The 22,130-nt window shown below is 37.7% G+C and overlaps 1 protein-coding gene across 2 annotated transcripts in view; it reads right to left on the reverse strand.

The window, feature by feature from the left end:
• The window catches only part of LOC131195346 (cadherin-6-like), a 217,118-nt gene that overhangs the window by 101,388 nt on the left and 93,600 nt on the right, over positions 1-22,130 (reverse strand). Inside the window, exon 2 of one of the 2 annotated variants that reach the window (XM_058177170.1) lies at positions 15,579-15,656. The exons of the other annotated variant lie outside the window; for it this stretch is intronic. The gene's annotated coding sequence lies outside the window, so the exon portion shown is untranslated. The remainder of the gene's footprint in view (positions 1-15,578; positions 15,657-22,130) is intronic. 2 annotated transcript variants of the gene reach the window in all.

Here is a 22,130-nt window from a genome sequence, read left to right on the forward strand (position 1 = left end):
TACATACATACATGTATGTGTGTATACAGACACACACACATATATATGAACAAACACACACTTATGTGTGCTCTTACCTAGCTTTTTATTTCTTATCTTCACAACGTAACTCCTTCTCTGACATAGTGTCAGGAGTTTAGCTATAAGCGCAAATTTAGTCAAACTGTTAGGGGGGGAAAATGGACTTCACACTTGAGACAGTTTTTTCCTCAAACTTGACATCAATTAAATTATTTTCTAAATCTAATACCTATAAATAATTTCTCTGAAAAACCTTTAAATCCAGGGAGCAAAAGAAACCACATTCATTCTTTAGGAGTTTTTGTTTTTATTATTAGCACTCTGGAATTATAGATACTTCTGAAATGTTTCGGTGGAAAGTGACAGCATTTTTTAGTGGAATAAAACTAAATAATTGTCTTCTTGGATAATACGGTGATATATGATACATTAAAGAAAAAGAACGGCAAGATACCAAACTTTCTGCAGAATTAGATTAATGAATTTGGACTCCTACCATCAGTATTACCGAAAGCAAGGACAAACGTTATGAGCTTCTTAGATAGGGCCAAGAATTAAGATAAGTATATGCAAGAAAATTTAACCTAGATACAGTAATTCAGCTCAAAACCTCCTATCGTAGTTTTGGGAATTTGTGAAGCTTGTCTTTACATCTCTAATGTGCCCAGCTATATTCCATTATACCAATCAACCCAATAATTAATGATATCAGTATTCATTAATTCAGAAGTGCTTACTAAGCTTACTACTTATTTAAGCCCAGCTTTTTACTAAAAATAAAACAGTTTGAAGAACTCAAAAGAGTATTTAGGTAGTATGTGACATTTCAAATATTTTACAAAGGGAGTGTACATCTTTTTTCAGTTTCCTCATAGTCCATATTAACATATATTCTCATTTTCCTCAAGCAAAAGATAAGGCACAGAGCAGAAGTTGGAAAAGAAAGAGAGCATATTGTGTAGTAAAGGTAAAGGTTCCCCTCGCACATATGTGCTAGTCGTTGCTGACTCTAGGGGGCGGTGTTCATCTCCATTTCAAAGCCGAAGAGCCAGCACTGTCCAAAGATGTCTCCATGGTCATGTGACCAGCATAACTAAATGCCAAAGACGCACGGAACGCTGCTACCTTCCCACCAAAGGTGGTCCCTATTTTTCTCCTTGTATTTTTTATGTGCTTTCAAACTGCTAGGTTGGCAGAAGCTGGGACAAGTAACAAGAGCTCACCCCACTACACAGCACTAGAGATTCGAATCAACAAACTCAGCATCTTAGCCACTGCGCCACCCTGTCCCTATATTGTGTAGTACTGTATATGGGTATCTACTGCAAGTTGTAGTAGTGTATATACTTACCAGTGAGAAGAAATATCAGAAAACTCCAACTCTAGTGAAGAGCCTTGTTCCACTTCAGATTCCAAATTAAGTGAGATTATACATACTTCTAACAGGGATGAGGTGGTTTAGTGGCTAAGACACTGAGCTTGTTGATAGAAAGGTCAGCAGTTCAGTAATTCGAACCCCTAGTGCCGTGTAATGGGGTGAGCTCCCGTTATTTGTCCCAGCTTCTGCCAACCTAGCAGTTCAAAAGCACGTAAAAAATGCAAGTAGAAAAATAGAAACCATCTTTGGTGGGAAGGTAACAGCATTCCGTGCGCCTTTGGGGTTGAGTCATGCTGGTCACAAGACGTCTCTGGAGATGAGCGCCACCCCCTAGAGTTGGGAACGACTAGCACATATGTGTGAGGGGAACCTTTACCTTTTTATATATACTTCTATAACTGGATCAACTAAATCTGAAAACCCTCTGAAAACCAAGATACCAAGTTTACATCAAATTTAATAGAACATCACAGTCTCTAGCTACTGTACCCAAGTACTAATTCAGATCTTGAAGTAATTAAAGAAGTCAGTGATACTTTCTATTTCAGAGCAAACACAATAATCAACTGGACAAGAAGTATTCAAAAGTCCCAGTTAATCTCCCAAGAAGCTTTCATACAGTCTCGGAAGCCTTCTTTCTTGTTAATAGGATTATGCTCAAGCCCTAATTTGCTTTGATCAAGTTGTATGAAAATCTTCAAATACGTTACTGCTCAACTCAGCACTCAGGTGTTCAGTAGGTAGATTTATTGTTTCAATCAACAGGAGAAAAGAAACATGCATGTTGAATTTTAGAAAGATAATCAAGTTTTTATCTAACCCTTTGAACTGTCTACCCTCTGAGGTTTTCTTGATAACTAGCTTCCCTTGTACCTCGTTGCCTCGGTTAAAAATGGGCACATCCGAAAGAAGGACTTCTAAAAAGATTTAAATACCTATGAAGTTCTTGCTACAAAGAAATAGATTTTTCACAAATTCATGTGTCAGCAGATATATGCAAACTGGAAATTACCTCCATGGAGATTTGTGCCATTTGAGTTTGGAGATTTATTTCACTATTCTAAGTCTTTTTTAATTCCTTAGAAGAAAGTCCTGGTCTCAAATTAATACAGATCAATAAATTACAGTCATCCTGTATGATTTTTTAAAATTTATTTGTGTATATTTATTTGGTGGGGCTCATATTCTACTTCAATTCAAAGGACTTTGAGTGGAGAGGACACTGCAAAGCATTAGGGACTGATGATGCAACAGTGGCAGTTTTCACTTATCCCAAAATCAAAAACAATACCTAACATCTGAATATCTAGAGAACTGTGTCTTCAATTGCCTGTAGAACAGGGGTGTCAAACTCGCAGCCCAGGGGCTGGATGCGTCATGCACTGACCACGCCCACCTCCAGTTTAACGAAGGGGAAAAAAGTCACAATACGTCACGTGACAACAACATGACGATATGAGTTTTACACCCTTGCTGTAGAACATTGTGACAATAACCACTTCATTTCCATTGCTCTGAATTTGTGGGACCAACATATAGGAAACTCATTTACTCCTAATTTCAAAAAATACATTTTTGCATCATTTTTATTTATTTATTAGTTATTTGTGTATTTGCTTTAGAAATAAAAATAGCTTAAGTTAGGAGTATATGGCTATGTGTGTGTGTACAGTGTACAAGTGTATATATCAGGGGTGGGTTCTACTTATCTTTACTAACAGTTCACAGTGGGATTGTGTGTATGTGCTTGCTTTGCTCGCTTGTGTGCTTGCTTCTGCACATGAGCAGAAGCTTCCTTATGATGTTGGGGTCGGTGGGTGGAACCTCCCCCTGGTTACTACTGGTTCACAAGAACCAGTCTGAACCGGGGGCAACCCACAGCTTGTATACTGTATTGTGTATGCACATGTGTGCACAGATGATTGGCTGTTGCTTTCCTGAATAGAATGTGGAAGGGCACATTAACTGGGGACAATATGATAGCCTGCAGTGGCTTATAAGCAGGATATCAGTCCAGACAAGATATTCTTCTTTTTTTAAAAAAATAAAAACCACATACAAATCTTTTGAACAAGATATCAGTAAGGTACATAGTTAAACACATTTCAAATTTCACCCCTTCATTATATTGTTTATCCAATATTTTTCCTTTCCCTTCTTAAAATTTTATTATTTGCACAATTCTACCAAAACATCTGTTCCACCCCTTTATCCTGAATGGTATTGAATCAAATCTAGTTCCTGCACTTTTTCCCCCTTTCTTGCCCCTCCCTTCTTCATTAAACAAGATACAACCATACTTATCCCTAATATTATCAAAGACAGACCAGTAACAAAAAAAGATAAAAACAAAATAGTCCCTATAAAAATCTCTCCTACATTAAGTTTCACCTTAATTTCAAAAAGGTCTCCCATCACTTATAATATTATAATCCCATTCCAAATAAGAGAAAATTTAAAATAATAGACAAGATAAAAAGAGCAAAATGAAAAGGAACAAACATATCCCATTTCTCACATAATTCCATAGTTACATTCAAATATTCGATTGGAAGTTTTATCTCAAATTATTTCAATTTCACTACATATGCTTAAAAACTGCATATTTTCTTAACTTATTAGATTCCTTATTTATTTATTTATTTATTTATTTATTTATTTATTTATTTATTTATTTATTTATTTATTCATATTTTTATACCACCCTTCTCCGAAGACTCAGGGTGGTGTACAGCCAATAAAACAACAGAAATTGTTATATTATTACATCATACTTTTTGTATTCTTCTCTATCATTGCTGAGTGCAGCTCTTATCTTTAATATTCCAATTCTATAAACATTTCTTATATTTCTTGCTTAAATGACAATTGTATACTTCTTATTGTCCATTGTTTTCTACTTTATTCTTTGATGTTATGAGTCTTAAAAGTCAGCCATCTGGTTACAAAAATCCTCCTTTGAAATTGTCCTGAAATCACAAAGACATTTCCCTCCTGTATTTCTTCTTCTGCCTTTAGGTGTCAGTCTTTAGTCTACAGTTACATTCCACAATTAACAAAGTATCCATTTTTGAGCCACACCCTTTTTCTCTTTGTTTCAATTTGTTACCTCTTTTCAGTCCTGTTTAAATAGTTCCATTATAATCCTTTAAATCCAAATTTATAAAAATTAAAGGAACTGGGAGGTGCTCAATTAAAATCCATTTTTAAAATCTTAATTAATTCCTCTCTTTTTTCTTCTTGCTTATAATCTTTAAATAATCAATAAAAGCCTCCAAAATTCTCCAAAGTCAATTTTGATTAAAAGTCATATATTTCTCTGTTTTCTTTATTCAAAAGAAATAATAATATTTAGGGCTCTAGACTTGGGTTCCAAGTCAACTTTTATCAGGTTTTACGTATCATTAGTTATTTCCTGCCATTTTCATTTCCTGTTTAAATTAGCTGCTATTTCTCAATTTTTCTTTAAATGCTTATTGGCAAAATTGCTCTTAGTGCCTCTTGGTGAGCTGGTAATAACTCACCCAGCTTCAATATCTTGTTCAGTACTTATGCTTTATTCTCCTGCCCATTCTTGTGGCTGTCCCAACTTCAGGCAATTTGGTAATGGCTGCGGTCCTTCTCGCTGGGTCGAGGGAAAGGGGCCGGAGCTTCAGGGAATTTGCAACTTCCCTGTCTGCTCCAGCAGCTCCCTCATTCTTTGCTGCCCCTACAGGGCACAGGTGTGGTCCAAAGACCCCCATATCAAGGGGATTTTCGGCACTCACCCTGGAGCTCTCGGGGTTCGTGTCTATTCCATCGTCACGCCTCCCAGACAAGATATTCTTAAACCAGCTTAGAGTCAAACTGGCACCAGCACAGGATAGGGACAACTTAAGGTTGCAATGCAGATATGCCCATAATTTAAATATATAAATGCACAACTACACAATTGTCACATGTACAAATCTTTATTTATAAGATCTATTCCTTACCTCCCTCCAAAGGTTCAAACTTATTAAAAGGGCCCAAATGGATATCACAGAGATTCTAAAAAAATTAATGGGGTTATTGTATGTTGGGGTCAAGTACCAGCAAAAATGTAAGATCAGTTGTAAAAGGAAAAAGCCATTCCTGCATGTACACAAACACACTCAGATAGAGAAGGAAGAAACATCTGTCACTATCACTATCACAGTTCCTAATTTGTCCCTGTTTGGTTGCTTCACTCAGCTTGCCAACACTGAATAACGTTTGGGGTGAGTTATTGTGCAGGGTACACTCAATAAATATTGTAGTTGAATTGACTGAATTGCCTAGGAGCACTTAATATAGTTAAAATAGAAAATGAAGAACATAGTATGAGCTTTGAAGGATATAAGCCTGATACAGAAAAAGAATGAACAAGAAACCTCCAATTCTGTTTACTTAAATATGAAGATACAGCGCTTTAAAGGATAGCTTGAATAATGCTTATGTTTCCATTCCTGGTGATACATAGCACTGCAGAGCCATTCATTATGAACTTGATTTAAAATAGCAAATAAGCAGCTCTGAGGCAGCTTTCAAATTATGTTTCTTACAAGCATTACCCTGAAAGCTTTCTTTCATTTTCTATGTTATAAATTAGATTCTAAACTACTTTTCCTCGTCATCCTCTTCTCCATGGATCAGCCCATTCTAAATTATAGCCACATATACCAAAAATGCTATTTCCAGAAAAGAAAAAAAGAAAAAAGGCCAATTGGATGTTCAATCATATTGAATATTTGGATCAAGAAATAACTTCATTACACACACACACACACACACTTGTATATTTATATACACACACATATATATCTCCCTGTGCCAATGTCAACTTACTAGTCCTTATGAGATTGAAATTGCCTGGCAAAGAAAGTTATCTGTTTGTAAAAAGTATTGGATTATCAAATGAAATATGTGTATTTATTTATGCATGTATGTATTGCACAAATTGATATGGCTGCCGTCTCTCTCACACACAAAATGATTCTGGACGGCTTATAAAAAAACTATAAAACAACATATGCAAAAGAATAATGATTCAGGTAACCATCAAAAGACTCTGTACCATCTGTGTACTCTTATAATGAATCACACTCCCTCTTGATCCATCAACACCCTGAAAACTGAAAGAAGCAATTTCCATAAACGAACTCTGGATAACCATTCAATTGTACTATGTTTCTCATCTACATATTTGGATGTTCTTCTTCTTCTTATTTTTTTAAGAAAAGTTATTCTTGTATGGTCATAAATACACCAACCGGCTGCTTCTAGAACTTGTTGGATATTTTCCCCCCCAAAAAAACTAGAGCAGGTCACTTCTTGCCTCCAGCATTGGAATTATTTGAGGGGAAGATTTTAGTGCACATTCTTTTTGGTTCAGAGCTTTGAGGAAAATAGAAGGTTTGGAAGCTTTTTAAAACAAATGTTAAAACAAGGATAAGCATCTGATGCCCTCTAGATATTTCACACTTGAACACCCACCGGTTTCTGGTGGCATGATCTCTGCAAGCAAAGACTATGGCAGCTAGAAGCAAAATATCTAGAAAGTCCTGGTTTTAATTCTGGCACTTTCTTGTAGGACATAATCCGCTTCTATTTGGGATGTACCATTGCTTTTTATTACAGTAAATAAATCAACTTTCTCTCATTTGAAAACTGAAATATGTCATTGGATCAACGTTTTTTGTTTTCTTTTAAATTTAGGTATAAGGGTAGTTAGGTCATTTGTTTTTCTGAAAGAATGGTTAATTTTTTATTTTTACCAGATTGTTCATTTTCTGGTTTGTTTGTTTTTTGCAAGTTCTTTAAGTAGATCTGAAGGTCAGCATCAAAGATTGATTATACTTGCATCACGTTCATAAGGATTTGAAAATTATTTAACAAACAGGATTTAATGAATGCAACTGTGTTTGTAAATGTGAGGTTAATATTCCATTATCATTTCAGTTATCATGACTTGTGAAATTACATTTAGAGGCTAATACCATTGTCTTTGTTGGTAAATAAATAGGAAAAATGTTACAGAAAATTTTAGACTACATAGATAACTAATATGAGAATTCTTGAATCAATTTTCCAATTCAAGAATAAGCTCATCCATTTCCATGCTCTTGCGCCATGTGAATGATGAAAGACTGAAGAATTGTAACTCAAAAGAGCTTCTTTGGATCTTAGACACTTCACATATCCAATAATACTAATGACTGAATAATTGTAAATTCTTTAGAAATATGTGTGTGTGTGTATGTGTTGGGGGGGGGAAACTACACTGCTTACCTTAAATCCCTTTTAATTAGGCAGTTACAGCAGAGAAACTAATTGGTTTAGGATTTTCAGACTGTGAGGAAAGGCACTAGCTACAGGTACGCTATTTATTGTACATGTTAAAATAATTGCTAATTCATGCTTTTCAGTCTTGCGCTAAAAACGTTTACAAAATGTTATTTTATGAAAGATATGAATGTATGAACAGAACATAATAGGATAACAAGAGTTGGAAGAGAACTTGGAGGTCATCTAGTCAACCCACTGCCCAAGGAGGAGACCCTAAACCATTTCTGACTGATGGCAATCTTCTTGAAAGCTTCCAGTGATGAAGCTCCTACAACTTTTGAAGTTAAGCTGTTCCATTGGTTGATTGTTCTCACTGTCAGAAAATTTAACCTTATTTCTAGGTTAAATCTCTCCTTAATCAGTTTCTCTTCCTTTATTCCTTGTCTGGCCTTCAAGTGCTTTGGAAAATAGGTTCATCCCCTCCTCTCTATGACAGTCCCTCAAATATTGGAACACTGTTATCATGTCTTCCCTGATCCTTCTTTTCACTCAACTAGCCATGCCCAGTTCCTATAATCATTCTTCATATGTTTTAGCCTCCAGTCCCCTAATCATTTTTATTGTTCTTCTCTGCACTCTTTCTAGAGTCTCAACATCTTTTTTATAGTGTGATGACCAAAACTGGATGCTGTTTTCTAGGTGTGGTCTTACTAAGGCTTTATAGAGTGATATTAGGGCCTCATGTGATCTTGATTGAATCCCCCTATTAATGCAATTTAGGATTTCATTGGCTTTTTTGGTTGCTGCTGCACATTGTTGGTTCGTATTTAATTGGCTGTCCACTAAGACCCAAGATCCCTTTCACAGTTACTGCTATTAAGTCTGGTTTCTCCCAATCTATATGTGTACTTTTGTTTTTTCTTGCCTAAGTGTAAGACTTTACTTTTTCTACATTGAATTTCATTTTATTAGTTAGGGCCCAGTATTCAAGTCTCTCAAGATCCATCTGGATCTTGAGCCTATCTTCTAGGGGGTTGGCAAGTCTTGCCAGGTTAGTATCATCTGCAAATCTGATAAGTTTCCCAGGGTCTGAAATTCAGCATGACTCACTTAACAACTGGCTTACTTAATAACAGAAATTCTATTCCCAATTGTAGTCGTAAATCAAAAACTACATGTAGCCCAAACAATACTCCATCTTTCTTTAGGAGGCTAGCTATTAACAAGTCTCAGATTCATATAAAGGTAGCAAAGCACTATTTTAAATCTTAACTTTCTGGAATGATCTCCTGTCCTACAGGTCAGCGGTCCCCAGCCTTTCTGTCTTTGTGGACTTGGAGTGGGAAAGAAGGGATGGTTCTGTGCAAACAGTGGGCATGCAAGCTCATGCACACAGCTCCATTTGCGCGAGTAGCAGGCACACACATCTGCCACTCGCACAAATGGAACTTTGCACGCAAGTGGCTGCCCCTGCTGCTTGCACAAGTAGAGCTGTGCGCACGAGCGTATTCGCCCACTGCTTGCACAGCCTGGTTCCGAAAGGGCCATGGCGTGCTACCAGGCTGCGATCTAGAGGTTGGGGACCCCTGCTACAGATATCTCAGATTCCCTCTCCTGGAAGGACATTAATGCAATGGTGAAATCCAATTTTTTTTACTACTGGTTCTGTGGGTGTGGCCTGATGGACATGGTGTGGCTTGGTGGGCGTGACAGGGGAAGGATACTGAAAAAACTCCACTCCCTCTCCATTACTGAGGGAAGGATATTGCAAAATCTCCATTCCCACCCCTCTCTGGGGCCAGCCAGAGGTGGTATTTGCCGGTTCTCTGAGCTACTCAAAATTTCCGCTACCGGTTCTCCAAACTGCTCAAAATTTCCGCTATCAGTTCTCCAGAACCTGCCAAAACCTGCTGGATTTCACCTCTGCATTAATGGATTTTTATTCCCCCCTCCCTATATTTGTGTGCTTAGTTTCCTAGTTGTTAAGCTATTTCTTGTATTGCTCTAATATTTCACCACCATACTTAGGAAGTTTAAACAGCTATGACTTTTAGGAGCTGCAGTCTAATTTCTCTGGAAAGCTCCAGCTTGGCAAAGACTACTTTATGTAATTGTTGCAAAGATTTGTAAAGAAAATCTGGGATTTTCACTCAAGTAAAATAGTTGAAGCTTGTTCCTTACCCCCCACCTTCTCTAGTTTTAAATATCAACGTCAGCAAGTTCATTCAAGATGAGAAGATAGAATGTAAAACATCTTATGAAAGTTATATGGGGGGAAAATCTACAAAATATATTTTTCAAGATTTGTTTTCTTCACACGCCTCCGATTCTACCCTGCTGTTACTGAAGAAAATGACCCCTACATATCCAAAGGTGCTGAACCCATATTCCCCAAAGTGTGAGCAAGATAATGTGGTCTGAACTCTGGATGAAGTTAAGAGGCCAAGTACCTCATACTAAGGCAGTAAAGAAGATGCCCATCCTTAATTTAAGTATCGGTGAAATACAGCAGTGTAAATGGCAGAATATAAGAGGTTATTGCTAGAGTGAATTCTATGCATACGAATCATTTCCTTTGCATGATTCCTAGTCAAATTCAAATATTTCCAAAGCCCCATAAATATGTCATTTAAATGAACTATTTGAAAATACCGAAAATGAGAATGGCAGTTAGCAATCAGAGAATTCCAATTTATAAATCACATTTTCATTTATTGTGCTGGTAATGACTGTTTTACCCCTGAAAATGCAGCAATCATTCAAACAGTATATGGGTAGTTGCCGAAAGCAGGACTGGAAGAGAAGCACAATTAGGGCTATTTTATTCCTGTTTTGTATGGGATATTGACTTTTAAAATATGTACCCTGCACTTTGATTACCCAGAGGGCTTGAAACAATGGACTTATTTGCTTGTTCCGGATGGTATAGACTCTTGATTATTACTGAACTTTCTCCTCTCATAGTTTAGCACACATTGAAATCCACATTATGTTTTTAAAGTCCCGTACAGCATAGTTCTAAGAACTTTTGCTGTTGGTCAGTCACTAATCATGTCTGATTCTTTGTGACCCCATGGAGCATAGCATGCCAGGCACCCCTATCCTCTACCATCTCCCAGAGTTGGCCAAATCCATGTTCATTGTGCGGATGACGCTGCCTAACCATCTATCTCATCCTCTACCATCTCCTTCTCCTTTTGCCTTCAGTCTCTCCTAATATCAGGGGCCTTTCCAATGAGTCCTCTCTTCTCATTTGGTGGGCCACAACATTTTGAGCTTCAAGCTTTAGTATACCTGTATGTCCTTTCAAAGAACACTCAGGGCTGATTTCCTTTAGAATTAAAGTTGTAAGAACCAGAAAACTCACATTTTGTTCAATATTAGACATGAACTTCTTTTTAACATCCCAATGAAAATCCGGTCTATATGTTCTGGGGACCTTCCAGACCTTCCTTAAACCTTCCTGTCTGCTCGATTTGTTTCAGAAATCATCCACAACTAATCAATACTCAAAAGAAAAAAAATCTCCATTACTAGGAAACACAATATTATTTCCTCTTTTTCTATTGTTTTGTGTGCGCGGGCTACCAGGAGGCAAGGAAACCTCTCCAATATGTGTGTCCCATGCCTTTATATTAACATTTATATAAAATTGAAAAGGTCAGTTGATTGCAACTATGCTATTTTGAGCTAGAGAGGCCAAATAAGTTTGAAAAGATCATGATAACAATACAAACAATCATGGCTCTAATCACAACAAGTGCAGGATTGAGTATCCTGCACTTGCTATCTCATAAAGAGATAAAAATCATACTGATTCTTGGGAATGAATGCCCAAAGAAATCTTTGAAATTGAGCTTACTTTTTTTCACAGACAGTTTGTTGATATACCAAAAGTCATGACACTTATTTATTATCTGAAGAACATTATCATTTTCAAAATTTTACTCCCCACTAGATATTCTCCCTCCCTCCCTCCCACTCTCTCTGCCCCCCCCCCCAACCTTCACCCATCTTGACTTTTTTGCTTCACTCTTCTACAGAGAGGCACTTTTATATTAAAATCTTGACGCTTACTTAATACCACTTTTTACTAGTCTACCATTTCAGGGGCTTTAGGATTTACTGAATAAGCTAATATTCCCCAGCCGTAACTCAAGAGCTACAGTAAGCTCAAAAGATTGAGGCTAATATCATGCTTAAGAACTTCAAATCCACTTAAATATAGAGATGTTATTATCAAATGTGTGGAGATTTGTGACTGCAACTAGTGTATAATTTACTAGTTTTGTTTGGAGCGTGGGATGACAATCAGACAGACAACTGACATATGTATCCCCCCCCCCGCTTTTAACAGTAGGATGAATTAAAGTTAAGGATATGGAGGTGGAAGGCCTCAAAAAGGACTTGTCAACTTATTTATTGTTCCAGATCTCATCGGGCCTTTATTCATTCTGCTTGTACAATGTTATTACTGGGGTTTCTTTTCTAAAAACGGCATGTGGCATTTCAAGAGAATATCTCTTTTGTTCAACGGAAAACAGTACGGATTACAGTCTACTATTTGTAGCCCCGGTAATCTGGAAGGTACTACAAGATATGTGCAAACTATCTTTTATGCCCAGAACTCATGGAGTGAGATAAATTGGAAAAAAACATGCACTGCCCATGTCTCATCCACTGGAGCCCTTGATTTCCAGGAGCAATATATATATACTGCTCAAAAAAATAAAGGGAACACAAAAATTAATGTAAGACATCCTAGATCTGAAGGAATGAAATAGTCTTATTAAATACAGTACATTGTGTTGTTTAGGTGTTCCCTTTATTTTTTTGAGCTATATATATTGGAGACACAAGGAATTTCTCTCTGGTGCATACGCTATCAAGAGTACATACAAACAACAAAGTAATAGATCATAGACAGTGGTGGGATTCAATTTTTTTTACTACTGGTTCTGTGGGCGTGGCTTGGTGGGCGTGACTTGGTGGGCATGGCTTGGTGGTCATGGCAGGGGAAGAGTACTGCAAAATCTCCATTCCCACCCCACTCCAGGGAAAGGATACTGTAAAATCTCCATGCCCACCCCACTCCAGGGGGACTGATAAATGTAAAAATCTCCATTCCTACCCCACTCCAGGAGAAGGATATTGTAAAATCTCCATTCCCACCCCACTCCAGGGGAAGAATACTGTAAAATCTCAATTCCCTCCCCACCCACTAGCCAGCTTTCCAGCTTCGTTCTCCTGTGCAGGGTAACAAAAGAAAACCCAGCCGATCAGCTGGGACTCGGGAGGCAACAAATAGATTGGGGGAGGGGCCAGCCAGAGGTGGTATTTTCCGGTTCTCTGAACTATTTAAAATTTCAGCTATAGGTCCGCCAGAACTGGTCAGAACCGGCTGAACACCACCTCTGATCACAGATCATAAAGCATAAGATACAAACAAACAACAAGTGATAAATCATAAAATACCAATAGGAGAAGGAAGAAGGAAAGATGAGAAGGATAATAGCAATACAGACCTACTAGATGGATAAATATCTTTAGGCATAAGACAGTGCTGTGGGAGTTAGCAGAGTGATGGCCTGGGGGAAAAATACTACCTCTGTGTCTAGTTTTTTGGCATGCAGTGTCCGTTAACGGCATCCTGAGGGGAGAAGTTGAAACAGTTTATGTCTAGGATGTGAGAAAATGTGAAAAGGGACCCTCCCTAATTTCTTGGACTGAAAAAGTAAGGAGGAGACATATACCGTATTTTTCGGAATATAATACACATTTTTTTTGTCTCCCAAAAGGGGATGAAAATGTCTGTGTGTCTTATAGACCAAATATTGCAGAAGCCCCAACCCCACCCGCCAGCCATTTTTTGGCCTCCGCACACCCCATTTTCAGGCCTTTTTTCAGCCTTGTTCAGGACTTTTTTCGGACCATTTTCAGAGCTTTTTTCAGCCCATTTTTTAGGCTTTTTCAGCTCATTTTTTTTGGCTCTTTTTGACCCATTTTCAAGGCTTTTTGGTCTTTTTTGGAGGCTTTTTTGGCCCATTTTTGAGGCTTTTTTTGGGCTCATTTTTTCTGAAAAAAGCCAAAAATGGGGCATGCGGAGGTCAAAAACTTTTTATGTTGTTTTCCCTCTTCTAAATTTAGGTGTGTCTTATAATCAGGTGTGTCTTATAGTCCGAAAAATATGGTATTTCACTTGAGAGATTGTTGTCAGCCTCACATGGTAATCCAGACAAGAAGCACCCCAAGAAGTACTAACTCTGATTTTACTATAAGGTTACATTAACAGAATCTTGCAAGTCTGAAAGTATATCTTTCCCCTTCTCACTTTTGCAGTCCAAAAAACGAGGATGGGTCCCTTCTGAGATGTTTGTTATTCCCCCCCACATTCCTTCTGTGGACTCAGTTACCACATGTCCGCCATTGTCTAATCTGCGGCTCTTACTCCTGTTCGCCCAAATTCACTCCTGCATCACAGGATATTAGGAGTCATATAAAATGTGTAAAACCAGTCCTTCAGTAATTCTGAGTTTCCAGCTATACAGGTAGTCCTCAATTTATGACCACAATTGGCCCAAAAATTTCTGTTGCTAAGTGAGACATTTGTCAAGTGAATTTTGCCCAGTTTTACAACCTTTCTTGCCACATTTGTTAAGTGAATCACTTCAGTTATTAATGTGGTAACAGGATTGTTAAATGAATCAGTCTTCCCCGCTGACTTCGCTTGTCAGAAAGTCACAAAAGATTGCCTGAGCCCAGAACACTGCAATTGTCATAAATATAAGTCAGTTGCCAACCTTCTGGATTTTAATCACATGACCATGGAAATGTCTCAATGGTCGTAAGTGTGATAAATGGCCATAAATCCCTTTTTTTCAATGCCATTGTAACTTTGAAAGGTCACTAAACAAACTGTTGTAAGCCGAAGACTGTAGTGTGATAAGAGTTAAATTTCAAATACCACATCTCTCCTTATTACCATGGCATTGTCAACCACAGTTTAACATTGCCACTACTTGCCTTGAGATAAAATTTAATACCTTTTGAACCATTTTCCTCCTGCCTGCTCCAGCTTCATTTGGGGGGCGGGGGGGGCATAGAATGGAAGTGGAACCCAGTTCTACCCCACCAAAATAAATTGCAATAGACGATAACTCTTTCTCCTCCCTCCTTAAACTAGCTTTTAAGCCCTTAATTTATAGGATTGATCTTTTGTTTCTTCCACCAAACCTCATTAAAGTATAATGAGAAAATCTTTAGCAGAAAGGTTGGAGCAAATATGCTGCTGCCAGCATATTATTCTTTGCAATTGCTATTCCCCTCCTCCCCTTGCCATACTTTTGATGATAGTTGTTTTCTGGCATGGGATTGATTTTATATAAGTTTCCAGAGGGTTGGTTGTTGTTGTTGTTTTTTGGTTGTTTTTTTTTTTAATGTATTTCTGTTAATTAGATTCAAGCTATATATGCAAATTTTTCAAACCCAATGGCACATGAAATCCAATGCAGGAGCTGCAGCGTGGTGACAGATATACCTTGTATCATTACAAGTTATAGAACTATTTGGTCCAAGGAAAAGTAACTGATCAAGTCATCTTTTGGAAGGATTAACAGAGAATGATTTTGTTTGGAACTGTGACAGGAAAAATACTGACTTCTCTATTTCGGACCTAAGTCTTGACCTACAGCCTATTCTTACTTCATTTTACAAAAGTGTTGGCCACAATTTTTTTTTTCACTCAGGAGCCACATCAATGGTGGAGTGCTGCTGGTTTAACAACCAGTTCAGTGAGCATGCACTTCACGCACACGTGCACGCTTTGCACGTATACACACCTAAGGCGCTTGCGTGCAGTGCTGAAAATGGAGCATTTAGAAGCTCAGCTGCTTACCTTCCAAGTCAGCAATGGTAAGTAGAACAGAGAGTGGTGTGGGGGGGGAATCAGCTATGCCATGCAATATCAGATGACCTACAAAGCAGGAAATAAAAGACAGGATAAAGCGGGGGTGGGTGGGTGGGTGGTTGAGGCCAACTGATCGTCGGCGCTATCGGTTCACCCAAACCTGTCTGAACCAGTTGAATGCCACCTCTGAGCTACACTATTACGTTGAATCCCTAGGTGATGTGACAGTGTCATTCTGTTTGTTTGTTTCTGTTTGTTTTCTTTTTCGCCCAAGATTTTTAAAGGCAATATAACTGCATTTATACAGGTAATTCTCGACTTACAACAGTTCATTTACTGGTAGCGACTGTTCAAAGTTACAAAGGTACTGAGAAAAGTGACTTATGAACATGTTTCACAGTTATGAATTTTACATTATCCCCATCATCAGATGATCAAAAAATTCAGAGGCTTGGCAACCGGTTCATATTTAAGACTGTTGGTGTGTTCTGAGGTCACGTGATCTCCTTTTGCTATCTTCTAACAAGCAAAGTCAATGGAAGAAACCAGATTCATTTTACAACCCTGTTACTAGCTTATCAACTGCAGTGATTCATTCACTTAACAACGGTGACAAAAAAGGTCGTAAAATGGGGCAAAACTCACTTAACAAATGTCTCACTCAGCAACAGAAATTTTGAGCTTACTTGTGGTCATAAGTCGAGGGCTACCCGTGCAGTATCTTGCCTTTCTCCTACAAACTCAAGGTGATGGTGTTCATAGAGTTCTTTTGCCAACTATCAAATAAGGGCTGTAAAAATCCAAATGAATAGAATAGAATAGAATAGAATAGAATAGAATAGAATAGAATAGAATAGAATTAGAATTAGAATAGAATAGAATAGAATAGAATAGAATAGAATAGAATAGAATAGAATTAGAATTAGAATAGAATAGAATAGAATAGAATAGAATAGAATAGAATTCTTTATTGGCCAAGTGTGATTGGACACACAAGGAATTTCTCTTGGTGCATACACTCTTGGAGAAAAGAATGTGAGATAAGCGGGGAAACGTAATGTTTTTATAACTCTTTGATGCCTTTTGGTGCTCGTCTGTATTTCTACACCCCAAATCTGGTAGAATCTGGTTCTATCTCATTTTATCCCTGCAATAGGCTGTGAAATAGCTTGAGCTAAGGAAGAGAGTGCCCCAAAGTCATCCAACAGTCCATGACCACTTAGGCTTTTCAATCTGAAACAGCCTGATCTTTGACACCTTAACTGCAATGTTTACTGCCTTAATGCTCCTCATCGTAAGTATGCTGAAATTTATATTTTTTTCATTAAACAAAAGATACAAGAAACTGCAATGATTTTTGGAGACTGAATTCAGTTGTGTGCAGCAGTAGATCAGCACAGCAGCTCCAGTTTCTCAAAGCAGGGCAGGGTGACAGGGCACCAGAAAGTCCCTTCAAGGGTACAGCAAGGATTGAACCCTGTAGATAGCATAACCTAAGTCAGGGGGTCTCCAGCCTTGGTGCCTTTAAGACTTGTGGACTTCAACTCCTAGCAAAGCTGGCTGAGGAACTCTGGGAGTTGAAGTCCACAAGTCTTAAAGGGACCAAGGTTGGAGACCCCTGGCCTAAGTGACTCCAGCCTAGAGAATAACAGATGATAGCACTGCCAAGAATGGTGATAATAATGATAAATATTAAAGGCAGTATTTATCGATTTCTTTCTTTCTTTCTTTAGTTGTTGCCCATCTCGTATCCAGTGACACGCTGAATATAAGTAAGTAAGTAAGCAAGTAAGTTAGTAAATAAATAATGTTCTCCGCTACATCGAGCAATCATACTGTGGCAATTTATAACTGGACAGGATTGAAATTCAGCTAAGAAGGCAGGTAAAAAGCTGGCCTGTCTGCAGTCACATTCAGGTTTCAGGAGGAAAACAGAGAAGGTGACATATTGCTTGGTAGCCAAGGTGAAGCACCAACAGCATCAACAGAGGTAATGCTGAAGTTGAGACTTCAAAGAGCCAGAGCCAGAGGCTCCCAAAGCCCAGCGCAGAAGCAGCCATAAGCAACAAGAAGCAACTGTGAAAGGCAAACTATCCAATGGCCTGCAAGTTCAGGAAAGAGGGGTGAGATAAGCTGACACGAGTTGTAAATCCTGGAATCTGAGACAGAGCAAGGATACATCAAAACAGCTACCAGGTGGGAGAATTGTTTTCAATGACCAGCGAAGTAAATAGATAAGGGAATGACTCAATTATGTGTGCTGTCATTCTTGCTTGCCATGTAGCTGAGCATATTGCCTTTGTTTTGTCCTTCAAAGTTCCTGGTGCCTCCTGGGCTAGGCAAGTCCTAGGATCTTTCTCCTCATTATCTCAGTCTGCTCCAGCTGCTTATTTCTGCTTCAGGTGAGAAATGGCTATTGAGGCTGACCACTGGTTAGATCAGGCCATTCTTCCTCTGACAAAGAAAAGTCACTGAGACCATTTCAGGTATCAGGAATGAGGTGGAACTAACTGCCATCAGATCATTTCTCTTTTCATTCTTGAAAATACGCTATGACTAGCCAGACCTGTACATAATTCCAGATACTTTTATCGTTGTCTTTTTAAAGCAATAAAAAATGCACATTCTGGAGGAAATGTCTTTAATATCAGTTCCACTGAAACAATCTCAGTCTTATTTCTAAATTTACAGTACAATGTTGTGGGTTCCAAAATCCAGATGACCAGTAGATGGCAGCAAAACATCAGTGTTTTCAATAACATTTTGCCATCTGCTGGTCATCTGGAGTTCACATATCTTGGGGTTTAAAATTACTTATTTGCCATTTAAATCATTGTTTTCTTCATGAAATATATGAAGCACACATTTTTTTTACAGAAATTAGCTTAATTCATCGCTAGAACATATGTTTGTAGGCTTGATTTCAAGGTTCAGACTTGACAATTGTATATAAACTTTCAGGTTGAACTTTCCCCCCAGATACATAAAAAGACACAAAATCTAACAGGATCTGAACCAAAGGATAATAAGGGACTATTTTAGTTACCAGAATTTATTTCATGATTTGCCAATATTGGTTCTTTGTAAACTTAACTTGCCTCCAATTTTGGAAGCCTATCCTATTCAGGTGAATCTTTCAGAAAACGGCATCTCATTTGCTTTCCCAGTTGGCTCTTCCCATTATAGCTGTCAGCATTTCAGAAGATAATTTGAAACTGATTACCGTATATACTCGAATATAAGCCGATCCGAGTATAAGCCGAGGTCCCCAATTTTACCCCAAAAAACTGGGGTAAACTGGGGACTCGAGTATAAGCCGAGGGTGGGAAATGAGGCAGCTACCGGCCGGGGAAACCCTCCCTCCCTCAGCCGAGAAGGCTGGCGGCTCCCCCGCCCCGCCCTCTCACTGCACCGGCAGGGCTTCCCCGCGCTAATGCAAAAGCCCGCCAAGCCCGGTATAATGTGAAAAAAAGAAGAAAAAAAAAACTCGAGTATAAGCCGTATATACTCGAGTATAAGCCGAGGGGACGTTTTTCAGCACAAAAAACGTGCTGAAAAACTCGGCTTATACTCGAGTATATACGGTACCTATTCTCCCAAGTGGCTTTCTGCCATTCTTTATTCTGCCATTATTTATATTGCTTTTTAATTTGGCTTTGTAGAATAAGTTTTTTAAATGTGGTTTTAGTGTGTATTTATATGTCTTTTACTTGCCTGTGAACCGCCCTGAGTCCTTCGGGAGATAGGGCGGTATATAAATATGATAAATAAATAAATAAATAAATAAATTCTTCTAGGTAGAGGGTTATTTAAAATATGTTGTAAAGCTTAAAATTATCAATTTATTTTGTTTTAATTCTAAATGTCACTATTATTATTTATTACTGTAAGCAGCTCTTAAGATCATGGGTTAGAAAAATGGAGTTTAACCTGCAGAAAAGAGAAAGGACAAAGAGATACTAACCCATATATCTGCTTTTGCGCCATTAATACACATTTTTTTTAATCTCTTAAGAAGAAGAAAAAGTTAAAAAAAATCGAACTAGGTATTCTAGTTTGGTGTGAATGTGCTCACTTTCTTTTTTTATTATCAGTATGTTACATTTGACCATCTTGCTGCACAAATGTATGGGATAAAACTGAATGGTTCCCTCAACACTAAGACATTATTACACTTATAGCAATACATAGGTTGATAATGCTAGAGGATGGTTGGATTAGGGACCCAAGGTCAATCTTGGTAAATAAGAAATGAATGAGAATTGACAAGATAATTCTCTTCAGCATTTATGATTTAAACCTTTGAAGGGATAGAGCTGCCTTCTGCCCTTTCAATATACATGTGGAAGAGAAGGACTACATGAGGGATGAAATGTATAATGTTTTTATGCTGTGAAATTCAATCTATATATGATAGATGTTAGCAATAACTTGCTTTGAGCCCTTGGGGCCAAGGCAGGCTATAAATCTAAATAAACACTCCGTTGCTTGCTTCATTTTATTGTACCCAAACATAACACAACTAGATAAATCAGACTTTCTAAATGAAAAAGAGGTCACCACTTAGCAACAAACCAACACAAGCTGCCTGGAGAAAGTCCCAAACAAATCTTGCTAATTCCATTTAAGAGGGTCTGAAAGTATTTAATTTGTTATTAAGAATTTCATCAGTCAGATACTCTGAAAAGCCATTGCGTTACATAGACAGATGTTTGATTTGTGATATAATTTCCTTGGTTACACGAATTGTTTATTTATTTGTATCCCACCTTTATTATTTTTATAAATAACTCAAGGCAGCGAACATCCCTACTTCTCCTTCCTCTTCCTATTTTCTCCACAACAACAACCCTGTGAGGTGGATTGGCCTGAAAGAGAGAAGGACTGCCACAAAGTCACCCAATCAGTTTTCATGCCTAAGGCGGGAGTAGAAATCGCAGTCTTCCGGCTTCTAGCCTGGTGCCTTAACCACTATACCAAACTGGCTGTCAGATTAATAGTATACCCTCAATATATCATTCCTGCAATCTTTACCACTTCAGCTAAAGGAATGCTAGCACATTTTGAAATGAAGGGAGGAATGTCAAAAGGTTAACTAAGATTTTTTTTACATTAAGCAGAATGGAGGTTAAGTCCTAAGAAAAACTAGACAACTTCTTTTCGTATATAAGATAAGCCGAGGGGACGTTTTTCAGCACAAAAAACGTGCTGAAAAACTCGGCTTATACTCGAGTATATACGGTACCTATTCTCCCAAGTGGCTTTCTGCCATTCTTTATTCTGCCATTATTTATATTGCTTTTTAATTTGGCTTTGTAGAATAAGTTTTTTAAATGTGGTTTTAGTGTGTATTTATATGTCTTTTACTTGCCTGTGAACCGCCCTGAGTCCTTCGGGAGATAGGGCGGTATATAAATATGATAAATAAATAAATAAATAAATAAATTCTTCTAGGTAGAGGGTTATTTAAAATATGTTGTAAAGCTTAAAATTATCAATTTATTTTGTTTTAATTCTAAATGTCACTATTATTATTTATTACTGTAAGCAGCTCTTAAGATCATGGGTTAGAAAAATGGAGTTTAACCTGCAGAAAAGAGAAGGACAAAGAGATACTAACCCATATATCTGCTTTTGCGCCATTAATACACATTTTTTTAATCTCTTAAGAAGAAGAAAAGTTAAAAAAATCGAACTAGGTATTCTAGTTTGGTGTGAATGTGCTCACTTTCTTTTTTTATTATCAGTATGTTACATTTGACCATCTTGCTGCACAAATGTATGGGATAAAACTGAATGGTTCCCTCAACACTAAGACATTATTACACTTATAGCAATACATAGGTTGATAATGCTAGAGGATGGTTGGATTAGGGACCCAAGGTCAATCTTGGTAAATAAGAAATGAATGAGAATTGACAAGATAATTCTCTTCAGCATTTATGATTTAAACCTTTGAAGGGATAGAGCTGCCTTCTGCCCTTTCAATATACATGTGGAAGAGAAGGACTACATGAGGGATGAAATGTATAATGTTTTTATGCTGTGAAATTCAATCTATATATGATAGATGTTAGCAATAACTTGCTTTGAGCCCTTGGGGCCAAGGCAGGCTATAAATCTAAATAAACACTCCGTTGCTTGCTTCATTTTATTGTACCCAAACATAACACAACTAGATAAATCAGACTTTCTAAATGAAAAAGAGGTCACCACTTAGCAACAAACCAACACAAGCTGCCTGGAGAAAGTCCCAAACAAATCTTGCTAATTCCATTTAAGAGGGTCTGAAAGTATTTAATTTGTTATTAAGAATTTCATCAGTCAGATACTCTGAAAAGCCATTGCGTTACATAGACAGATGTTTGATTTGTGATATAATTTCCTTGGTTACACGAATTGTTTATTTATTTGTATCCCACCTTTATTATTTTTATAAATAACTCAAGGCAGCGAACATCCCTACTTCTCCTTCCTCTTCCTATTTTCTCCACAACAACAACCCTGTGAGGTGGATTGGCCTGAAAGAGAGAAGGACTG

Source organism: Ahaetulla prasina, chromosome 3 (genome assembly GCF_028640845.1).
Source record: "Ahaetulla prasina isolate Xishuangbanna chromosome 3, ASM2864084v1, whole genome shotgun sequence".
Taxonomy (NCBI): domain Eukaryota; kingdom Metazoa; phylum Chordata; class Lepidosauria; order Squamata; family Colubridae; genus Ahaetulla; species Ahaetulla prasina.